Genomic DNA, 12,273 nt, shown 5'->3' on the forward strand with positions numbered 1-12,273 from the left:
TCCGTTCAAAAAATGCAGAACTAAGAACAGATACAGCTTCACTCCAGACCTGACTGCCCTCGACCAGCACAAAAACATCCTGTGGCGGACTGCAATAGCATCGAATAGTCCCCGCGATATGCAACAGTTCAGGGAAGTCAGGAACCAATACACGCAGTCAGTCAGGAAAGCTAAGGCCAGCTTCTTCAGGCAGAAGTTTGCATCCTGTAGCTCCAACTCCAAAAAGTTCTGGGACACTGTGAAGTCCATGGAGAACAAGAGCACCTCCTCCCAGCTGCCCACTGCACTGAGGCTAGGTAACACGGTCACCACCGATAAATCCATGATTATCGAAAACTTCAACAAGCATTTCTCAACGGCTGGCCATGCCTTCCGCCTGGCTACTCCAACCTCGGCCAACAGCTCCCCCCCCCCCGCAGCTACTCGCCCAAGCCTCTCCAGGTTCTCCTTTACCAAATACAGATAGCAGATGTTCTGAAAGAGCTGCAAAACCTGGACCCGTACAAATCAGCTGGGCTTGAAAATCTGGACCCTCTATTTCTGAAACTATCCGCCGCCATTGTCGCAAGCCCTATTACCAGCCTGTTCAACCTCTCTTTCATATCGTCTGAGATCCCCAAGGATTGGAAAGCTGCCGCAGTCATCCCCCTCTTCAAAGGGGGAGACACCCTGGACCCAAACTGTTACAGACCTATATCCATCCTGCCCTGCCTATCTAAGGTCTTCGAAAGCCAAGTCAACAAACAGGTCACTGACCATCTCGAATCCCACCGTACCTTCTCCGCTGTGCAATCTGGTTTCCGAGCCGGTCACGGGTGCACCTCAGCCACGCTCAAGGTACTAAACGATATCATAACCGCCATCGATAAAAGACAGTACTGTGCAGCCGTCTTCATCGACCTTGCCAAGGCTTTCGACTCTGTCAATCACCATATTCTTATCAGCAGACTCAGTAGCCTCGGTTTTTCGGATGACTGCCTTGCCTGGTTCACCAATTACTTTGCAGACAGAGTTCAGTGTGTCAAATCGGAGGGCATGCTGTCCGGTCCTCTGGCAGTCTCTATGGGGGTGCCACAGGGTTCAATTCTCGGGCCGACTCTTTCCTCTGTATATATCAATGATGTTGCTCTTGCTGCGGGCGATTCCCTGATCCACCTCTACGCAGACGACACCATTCTATATACTTCCGGCCCATCCTTGGACACTGTGCTATCTAACCTCCAAACGAGCTTCAAAGCCATACACCACTCCTTCCGTGGCCTCAAACGCTAGTAAAACCAAATGCATGCTTTTCAACCGTTCGCTGCCTACACCCGCATGCCTGACCAGCATCACCACCCTGGATGGTTCCGACCTTGAATATGTGGATATCTAGAAGTACCTAGGTGTCTGGCTAGACTGTAAACTCTCCTTCCAGACTCATATCAAACATCTTCAATCGAAAATCAAATCAAGAGTCGGCTTTCTATTCCGCAACAAAGCCTCCTTCACTCACGCCGCCAAACTTACCCTAGTAAAACTGACTATCCTACCGATCCTCGACTTTGGCGATGTCATCTACAAAATTGCTTCCAACACTCTACTCAGCAAACTGGATGCAGTTTATCACAGTGCCATCCGTTTTGTCACTAAAGCACCTTATACCACCCACCACTGTGACTTGTATGCTCTAGTCGGCTGGCCCTCGCTACATATTCGTCGCCAGACCCACTGGCTCCAGGTCATCTACAAGTCCATGCTAGGTAAAGCTCCGCCTTATCTCAGTTCACTGGTCACGATGGCAACACCCATCCGTAGCACGTGCTCCAGCAGGTGTATCTCTGATCATCCCTAAAGCCAACACCTCATTTGGCCGCCTTTCGTTCCAGTACTCTGCTGCCTGTGACTGGAACGAATTGCAAAAATCGCTGAAGTTGGAGACTTTTATCTCCCCTCACCAACTTCAAACATCTGCTATCTGAGCAGCTAACTGATCGCTGCAGCTGTACATAGTCTATTGGTAAATAGCCCACCCATTTTCACTTACCTCATCCCCATACTGTTTTTATTTATTTACTTTTCTGCTCTTTTGCACACCAATATCTCTACCTGTACGTGTCCATCTGATCATTTATCACTCCAGTGTTAATCTGCAAAATTGTAATTATTCGCCTACCTCCTCATGCCTTTTGCACACAATGTATATAGACTCCCCTTTTTTTCTACTGTGTTATTGACTTGTTAATTGTTTACTCCATGTGTAACTCTGTGTTGTCTGTTCACACTGCTATGCTTTATCTTGGCCAGGTCGCAGTTGCAAATGAGAACTTGTTCTCAACTAGCCTACCTGGTTAAATAAAGGTGAAATAAATAAAATAAAAAAACACAACTGAATGGCTTCAAGCGCATTAAGAAGGAAAGGAATTCCACAAATTAACTTTTAACAAGGCACACCTGTTAATTGAAATGCAGTCCAGGTGACTACCTCGTGAAGCTGGTTGAGGGAATGCCAAGAGTGTGCAAATCTCTCATCAAGGCAAAGGGTGGCTACTTTGAAGAATCTCAAAAATAAAATATATTTGGTTACTACGTGATTCCAAATGTGTTATTTCATAGTTTTGATGTTTTCACTATTATTCTACAGTGTAGAAGTAGACAAAACCCCTTGAATGAGTAGGTGTGTCCAAACTGTTGGCTGGTACTGTCAGAAAAAGGACGTTTGACTTTCAGAAAAACATATTGATCAAGCTCAGGAACTTAATTTTCTTAGGTGCATTTTCCAACCTGTTACGTGCATAGTCCTAACAGGATGGAATCTAACATGGTGGTAATTTGGAGCATAAATTAGCCATAGCTCTGTGAGTGATCAAAATTTTGCTAGCATAATGTTGAACACTTGAACAGGATTTTAACTTCTCTGTCAAACATATTTTAGCATTTAGAAATAATAATGTAGCCTAACAGGGTGGATATTTGTAAGTGGGACAGACTGACAACATGAATTGAGTGTGTATATTTAGCTTTGCCCCATTGTTTTCCCACCAAAGAAATGATGACACTTCCTGAATGTGGTGTTGTTGTATGATGGGGTTGTTTTCTTAAATGGAGAGTTACAAAAACATAATCGTGTGGAAACTGATACAGTATCAGGGACACACAGAAAATCTTTTTTTAAATAATAATAAATACAATAATCATGAAAACAACGTTATTAATGAGAGAGAATTTAATTAGGACTATAAAATAGTGACGAAATATGTTTTATATTTAATTATTTTATGGCATATATTTCTCATGGAACTTGATGAATAACATCTGGGGACGTGACAGAAACGCACACATCAACTGGAAAAAAAGTGTTCAAAATGCATACAATTCAAATTCAAGATCCTTATTTTTGTGTTTTTAAGGTAAAGGACACTTGGTCTTATATTTAAAGCCTTTTGGAATCCACATTTTACACAAATTAAAAATCATCCAGTTATGTCATTTCCGTGTCCTCTTTCCGACTTAGGACAAAGAGTTTTCAGAAGTAAACACAGCTGTCCAATGTGTTTTGGTGGTGTGTGATGGCACAGATATGTGGACATTTCACGGCTAATAAATCATGTGGAATTGTCCTGCTCTATAATGACATTTTAGGACAAAAAAGGCTGCCATTCTACTGTAAAGAACTTGGACACAACTCAAGAAGGACCGACATAACTCCTATTAATACCCAGACCATGACATTTATGATATCATAAATATGTCAATGGAATACTCTGCCCTACTTAGTCCTAATGAGGGCAGCTATAAACAAAAGGATGTCAGATTGTCAATTGTCGTATTATTTTTTATCAAATTCACCTGTCTGACTGCACAAGAAAAACTATTTTACACATGTTTTTTTGACACTACTGTTTCACAAGTAGACTATTCCAGTCAAACCAAGCAGTTCAAGTACAGCTGTACATTCAGAGATCCCCAAGGGCATCCAATTAGTCAACGACAAAGCAAGGCGCAAATACAGTGTGACACATTGATAATACATGCAGAATAAGCCCAACCAAAATGGGAAAGCACATGAAAGGTGAGAAACAAACTTCTAATTAATATAACTTCATTTGTATATCTTTAATACACTTATCAATCAATTAATTGTTTATATTGGATCCAAATAATGTATAATTGTAAATCATTAGAATTAAACTGGTGACAAAACATTTAAACATTTACCATATAGCCTTGATATCAAGCTCTTTCCTTTGGGAGGCAGAAGACAAAAAGCTATTTTCAAATCTGATGCCAAAGTTGGAGGGGAAAAGTTTATATTAGGGAAAAGAATACATACTGCAGAGACAGAACAGAGACATTCAGTCCGTTAAAGCTAATGCTCTAATGCTGTCACTCTTACATTAGGAGTATAGACACCTGTGTGTGCCTCTCGGTCCCTCTCTCTAAACATCCCTGCTACGGGTCATTTGGACAAGCAACTTGGTCATTTGGTGATTCAATTTGGACAATAGTTAATTGAGCCAATTCACATTCAGAGCAATAACTTGAGCAAAGCATCTGAATAATCATAACCAAGCGTTTCGGGAAATCTTGATATAACGTTAGAGGGGTAAGTAGTTAAAAACATTAAGTCAGAAATTCCAAACTTTCTTTCTCAACCATTTTCCTCTCATTACCAGAAGTATGAATCAATATGAAATGGAGAAACATTGGGTTGATTCACTCAGCAGGACATATATGTCAAATCCAATCATTTCCTTTTGCTATGTAAACACGGAGCAGGACAATCTATTCCCTGGAACCTGTGGAGGGAGAACTACAGAGAGGGGCTATGGAGTCCGGTATTCCACAGCACTTCAGTGTTTGAGCCTCCCGCAGTCAACAAATCTCAAGCAGCCCATTACTACGGGAGAGCGGGAGTCAGCCAGCGAGCAGGCCAAACATAACATTACTCACATTCACTATACCATAAAGATGTGTCTAAAACATTGCTCAGCCCCGGCAATTCCTTATGGAGATTGTCATAACAGTCTGTAGAAGGATAGAGGGCCACTATCCGGTTTCAGCCAGTTCATCTGAGGACAGGACAGCATGCTGACTCTGTTTGTTTAATTACTTCCCCTCTCCTCTAACCATCAGGTTTCTCTTTGTAGTCAAACATGGCATAATGCTGCAATGCCAACCCCAGATCAATGCCAAGGCAACATGTGGTTGAGACAGTTCTTTAGTAATACGCAGGTGGCCCAGTGGAGGGCAATTTAATTAGTTAAGATTGATAATGTGCCATTTGGGAGATGGGGACTCGAAGGAACTCTATCAATCAAAACTCTCCTCTTCCAAATTGCCTTGTTATATTCCAGTCCACTGGACAGATGGATCTCTTTAAGTTCTTCTCTCAGACCAGTCTGTGCCCGGTGTAAGTGTGTTGACTATGACATATGGTTGTCTTTATGGTCCTGGCCGAGGATCAGTCTGTGTGCTGTATTGGCTAGTTATACTGTATATTGCACCTTCAGAAGCTGGACTGAGATCAGATGGTCTGTAATCTGAGCATGATGGGATTGTTATCAGGTACTGGAGATGGAAGAAGAGAGCTCTCAGGCATAAGTAATTGAAAAGCAGAAGAAACAATAGTCTCGTTTACATATGTTGTTGATATTTCATGTCTCACTTGACACACTATCACATAATGATGTCTGCAGTCTTCTTCTTCTGCCACTCTTATATACACAATGGCAATCATTAGACAATATATGAACTGCAATACGATAATCAATATACTGTTCATTGAAATACACTATATGTACAAAAGTATGTGGACACCGCTTTAATTTAGTGGAATCGTCTGTCCTCGGTTGCAACACTCACTACCGAGTTCCAAACTGCCTCTGGAAGCAACGTCAGCACAAGAACTGTTCATCGGAATCTTTATGAAATGGTTTTCCATGGCCGAGCAGCCGCACACAAGCCTAAGATAACCATGCACAATGCCAAGCAACGGCTGGAGTTGTGTAAAGCTCAATGCTGTTGGACTCTGGAGCAGTGGAAACATGTTCTCTGGAGTGATGAATCACGCTTCATCATCTGGCAGTCCGACGGAAGACATAGGGTTGGCGGATGCAAGGAGAACACCACCTGCCAAATGCATAGTGCCAACTTTAAAGTTTGGTGGAGGAGGAATAATGGTCTGGGGCTGTTTTTCATGGTTTAAGCTAGGCCCCTTAGTTCTAGTGAAGGGAAATCTTAACACCACAGCATACAATGACATTCTAGATGATTCTGTGCTTCCAACTTTGTGGCAACAGTTTAGGGAAGGCCTTTTCCTGTATCAGCATGACAATGCCCCCATGCACAAAGCGAGGTCCATACAGAAATGTTTTCGATCGGTGTGGAAGAACTTGACTGGCCTGCACAGAGCCCTGACCTCAACCCCACTGAACACCTTTTGAATTAATTGAAATGCCGACTGCAAGCCAGGCCTAGTCGCCCAACATCAGTGCCCGACCTCACTAATGCTCTTGTGGCTGAATGGAAGCATGTCCCCACAGCAATGTTCCAACATCTAGTGGAAAGCCTTCCCAGAAGAGTGGAGGCTGTTATAGCAGCGAAGGGGGGACAATCTCTATATTAATGCCCATGATTTTAGAATGAGATGTTCAATGAGCAGGTGTCCACATACTTCTGGTCATTGTGTGTACCAGCCCAAGGCTTGTTTGAGCCTATATAAACACGGGTAGAGGAGCCACAGCACCACAATAACCCCCTCCAACCACCCCTGAAATGGCTTTTGTCTCTCCAGCGTAGGCTGCCTGTTTGCTGTAATTGAACAGAACAACAACGTACAGTGAGGAGCTGAGCGGGACTGTAAAGGGTCCGTTTGAGATGCGCCCTGACCCTGACGGGGCATGAAAGCGCTCCCATCCACCTCATTAGGCCTTAAACAGTCCAAAGCCCAAGGTGTAATGAGAGCAAGCAGCGCAACCAGCAGCCCCCTAGCTCCGACCTCAGGTAGCATTTATGAGCAGATCACTCAATGTGATGAGGAACAATAGCAATAAAGTTGATGGGGAACAGCAATACAGGTTCCCTGGCCTAATGGTCCGGGCAATGTAATGAAACATTAGCACTTCTTTCTATAGGAGACAGGCTTGTTGATAGCAGTTACATGCCAATTACTCAAGGGACTGCAGAAAGGGTTTTATGATTGGAGCAAGTAATCCAACACCCTACGAAGGCAATCAGGACATGCTGGATTTCTATTGTGACATCTTTTTGACTGCAGATTAGCCCGTCTGCACAGTATAACAAGCAACTTGTTATTAAACAACAAGCCATTTCTATGTCATTCATTTGTCCTGACGTCTTTGTATTCCAATTCCCCTGCCTTGATTATTTATTGACCAAGACGAGAGTGGGCATTGAGCAGGGGCAGTGGGTTCACTCAGTGATGTGAAAAGGGCGAATGATGCCACTTGTCCACTTTCTTCCATGCCCTCCTCCAACTGATGCCTGCTTATTTTATCCCTCCCTTCCTCTGTTCCAATTCCCTCCATCTCTCCCTCCCTGCGTGCCAGCCTGTGCCCCCTGTAGTGACGTGTTTCTCCTACTGATGGGTGTTCATTAGAGCAGGGCTGTCAGCGGGCCTGACTACGCAGGGAACACAGTGTGATCATCACAGGTAATAAGGCTCCAGCAGTGCCAGGGTGTCGTTCACCAGGCAGCGTCCGCTTCGTGCTGCTGCGTGTCCCGCCTGTGTCTCCAAGATGGTGAGAGGAAAAGGAGAAGTAGAGAGGACGCAGCAGTGTCCCCCATCAACCATCTATGGGCATGAATACTGTCTCCTTATCAAAAGCCTGATTAATAAACCCAGTCCACAGAGAGATAGAGGGGGATGAATCACTGTCTAATTACCTCTTCCTCTGCCTGCTCTTCTCTCCATCCACCCCTCCGGCTCTCTGCCTCCGCTGTATTTTGTTACATTTTGTTCCTTCGCCCCATGCTCTGTCCCTTCTTGGACACCCTGTCACCATTTACCCCATCAAGTAAACAGAGCGTGCTAACATAAGATAATAGATGCATGGGGATGTTAAAGCACATTTTACGTGGAAGAATACACATTACAATCATTAGCAAATGGTGAGACACTAGTGTGTATTGAGGCAGAATGGGGAGAACTCCTCAATACAGAAACACTGGAGGGTGTACCTGAGATGGCCGCCAAACCGGGAAGACATTTGAACCTGGGAAGAATATCAGCACAGTCAGCGGGGAAACACTGGGTATACCTTCCCTGCCAACCAGTCAGTCAGTGGGGTACAGGGAGATAGGGGGCAGAGCATGGGTTAGAGTGCTCTCTCTGTGCCTATGGGGCTTCCCCGTCTCTCAACACCTCACACTGTACAGAGTTACTGAAATAGCACCTCACACGGGCAGTATTGAATGAGAGCGGGTGTTAATGAAGCAGGTTGGCATTTATTGGGATGCCTCACGTACTGGAGGCAGCTCTGCAATGTTGTCAGAAAATCTGATTTTAAACCTAACCCTAACCTCACTGCTAACATATGCCTAATCCTTTCCTTAATTTAAAACCAAAAAGCGTTAAAAAATGTATTACTTTTTACGATATATAGCCAATTTTAACTTTGCAGCTGGTCCATCTAGTGGAAATCACTGAGCTCGGCCTCCAGGACAAGATTCATCCAAATAAACGTGAACCTGCGTCAATTAACGTATTTAATCCCATCAGTCACAATAGTGACCGTAAAAAAACGTTTTCAGTTATAAGGCTCTAAAAATGTTACTGAATGATATATCAATGCATTTCCAGCAAATGTTGAAATAAAAGAGGGTCTCAATGAAAGATGTACAATGTCACATGTTTAGTGTAAATTGTCACATGTTCAGTGTAAATTGTCACATGACCAGAGCTGTTTACTTCCTGGTTGCACCATGAGAAGAGGATGGCTGCATCAAAGCTCCCAAACAAAAGGTTAGTAAAGTATGTTAACATAAAGATAGGACAAAGATGTTTGGTACACATCATCTTAAAGGAGTCTAGTATTGATATATGCATTTGAAATTACTCAACTTTGTTCAGTGTGGTCATAGAATGAGTAAACATGTTGATGACAACAATAGTGACCGGCGCGATAACACAGTGCATCTAGGTATACACATACTTAGTTCTTGTTCTACCTAACTTTCTACTCTGTTCTTTCTTTTAGTTTTACTTTGAGTGAAGTTCTGGATATGTTGGATCTAGGTGACCACCCAGACAAGGCATGCAACATTGCAGTTATCCCTCACAATGAGAAAGATGCTGTCCTCCGTGATTGTAATAGCGATGGGTCAGATATGGACTCTGAGGGGGAGACAGGCCATTTGCCAGCGAGGCTGTTGAATGTATATGCTGAATCTATGCAAACAGATCATGACAGGAACAAGGTTATCAGTGATGATGCGCAATGCGGATAAATCGCTTTGATTAAATAATGGCCTCAGTTCATGTGGTTGACAACACAAAGATCACTGATCTTCTCTGAGCTCAATCAGTCACACAAAGTCATGCCATTTCAGAAAGGGCTGTCAGTGGATGAGAGCATGATCCGATACAATGGCCGACATGGATGTAAGCAATACATTATAGGTAAACCAATCCGTTTTGGTTACAAGCTAGGGAGCCTTGCCTCACCCAGTGGTCACATGTATCACATGGAGCCATATGGTGGATCCCACACACTCCTCCCTGAGACTGGGTTGGGCAGGGACCCAGTGTCGTTCTCGGTCTTGCAGAGCAATCTCAGGTGCCTCAAGGTTGCAAGTTCTTTCATGACAACCTCTTCACTTCGCTTGCACTCCTCGATGAAATGACAAAAAGAGGATATGGGACCTCTGGAGCGATGAGGCAAAATCGTCTGTTTGATGTCCCATTCAAGCCACAGAAGGACTTCATGAAGTTACCTGGGGAACCTCTGAGGTTCTGACCCAAGGACACAAGTTCCTGGTCCTTTGGAAAGACAATAACATTGTCACAGTTGTCACGAACCGGCTCAAAGTTCGTAACAAAAGGGAGACAACATCGAGACAAGGAATAACAAAATATATTTATTAAATAAAGCAAACTAAATACAATTAACAATGTTGTGTGTAATCAGTAGTGTGTGTTTGCATGCATAAATGTGATAATGCGGGGTGTTGAAAGGTGCCCAAGCAAACAAACAAACAAAAAGGCCACAAAAACCCCACAACAAAATCTATAAAGGTGTCTGTATGGAGAGAGTCTCCTCCATGAATGGGGAAGTGGTGTATTTATCCTGGGACACACCCCGGGCCCAGGTGTGTCCTGTGACGCTGACGACCCTCCCGGATCCGCCCACTGACATCCTAATAAGGAATACAAGAGCAAAGAGAAAGAATACGGCAGACAGAGTGGGAGGGTCGTCACACAGTGGCAACAAACATGGAGGAGAAATACAGTGAGAACTCTGTCGAGATGGAACAAGGAGCGACGTGCCTTTTGACAAAGTCCCACAACCAAAATGCTTTTGGGAAAAAAGGTCAATTGATTCAAGATGTACTGTATGACAGTAGGTCTGACTGATCGTAGTTCAAAATGGTGATGCACAAACTAATTGTGCACTTGGTCCTGATGCCTACCACTAAGATATATATATTATTTTATTTTGTTCAGTGTAGGCCTTTACTTGAATGCATATTCTACAGGCCATCTCTATCCTAAATGTTACCTGTATGTGCAATGTGAATGGATCGCACGACTGCTATACAGTTGTTAGTGAATGTTGCACTAAAATGTCACACTGACAATGTTATAATGAATATTGCACTAAAGTACAAGTTCAAATGTTACAATAAAGTTACAATATTAATGTTTCAGTACATGTTGCACTAAAGTAACACTGTTACAATGTATGTTACAATAAAGTTACAATGTTAATGTTTCAGTACATGTTGCACTAAAGTAACACTGTTACAATGTATGTTACAATAAAGTTACAATGTTAAAATATGTTGATGGTTGTTGTATTTTTGTCTTTGCTCTCAGTATTCGTATCAGTGTTGCATAAGGGTTTTTGATGTGTAAAATAGTCACACTAGAATGTGATGGGGCACTCTAGTAGCAATGCTGGGGACTGCCAGTGACAGGGTTTTAAATGTGTTAATAACTGGGCTGGGTTATTTAAGAATTTTGACGACTGCATAGGAGAAATATGTTAATTCAGTATACGTAACATTATCCCACCGGTCACGATTGGGACCGACCATAAAACACACTTTTTCACCAACTTTTCCATGAAATTTGAAAAAAAAGATTGATTGATTATTTCAAAAGGTTACTAATGACACATGATTTGGATATGTTCATGTATGGGAAAAAATGTGGGATTAAATGGGATGAGTTAAACATCCCATATCAGTTGGAATGCAGCTAACCTAGCACATGTAGGGCCTAGGCTTTGCCTTTTATGTTGGTTATCCCACCACCACCACCACCACAGACCTTGGTCAAATGGTTCATTCATTCTAACGGACCAAGAGACAGGGCTGAGATATCTTTAAAAAGATGGTGGGAGGCTCTGTGAAATGACGATTCCAGCATGCATTATTAGTGTGTTATACCTTGGTTTTGCACTATCTCTACTCTTTTGATGCCTCCAGGTAAGTTAGTATGTGAGTTAGTGAGGTGATTTCTACCTTCATTCTGAATGTGAATAGATTCTCAGAGCAATTGGGCCTTTCAAGCACAATGCCTTCACCCTCCTCCCTTTTTGGTGTGGAGAACTAGGCAACGTATCGATTTTTCTAGCCAGCTAAAGTCTGTGGACTGTCCCGCTGTTGTTCCTCTGTTCCATTTTCTTCCTCGTTTCCTCTGACTAAATCTGCGTGCCTTGTGAGTGAAATTAGCTGGCCGTGATGATGCTGTGCCCCTGGGCTCCTGCTGATAGCCGCCTACTGCCTCACCGCTGTAAAGCCAGAGACAGCGACCAGCAGGCTTCCTTCCCGACAGATAAAAAAAACACAAAAATGAATTGTTATTATTATTATTATTATATCTCCCTCTCTCTGCTTCGCCCTGACATCCAACTGCCTTCTTCCCATTGGTTGTCAATAGAGAACCCAAGAGCCTGTAAATCTGTCTGTTTATATACATCACATCAAGTGCAAATATGAATGCTCAATTTCCTAGCAGTGGGCCATCCTCTAATGCATTTATCCTCTGCAAATAGCAATGTCACGCTAACTCTGGGGAGAGGCGTCCGCTGAAATGTTATGAATAAC

Source organism: Oncorhynchus tshawytscha, linkage group LG33 (genome assembly GCF_018296145.1).
Source record: "Oncorhynchus tshawytscha isolate Ot180627B linkage group LG33, Otsh_v2.0, whole genome shotgun sequence".
NCBI classification, from domain to species: domain Eukaryota; kingdom Metazoa; phylum Chordata; class Actinopteri; order Salmoniformes; family Salmonidae; genus Oncorhynchus; species Oncorhynchus tshawytscha.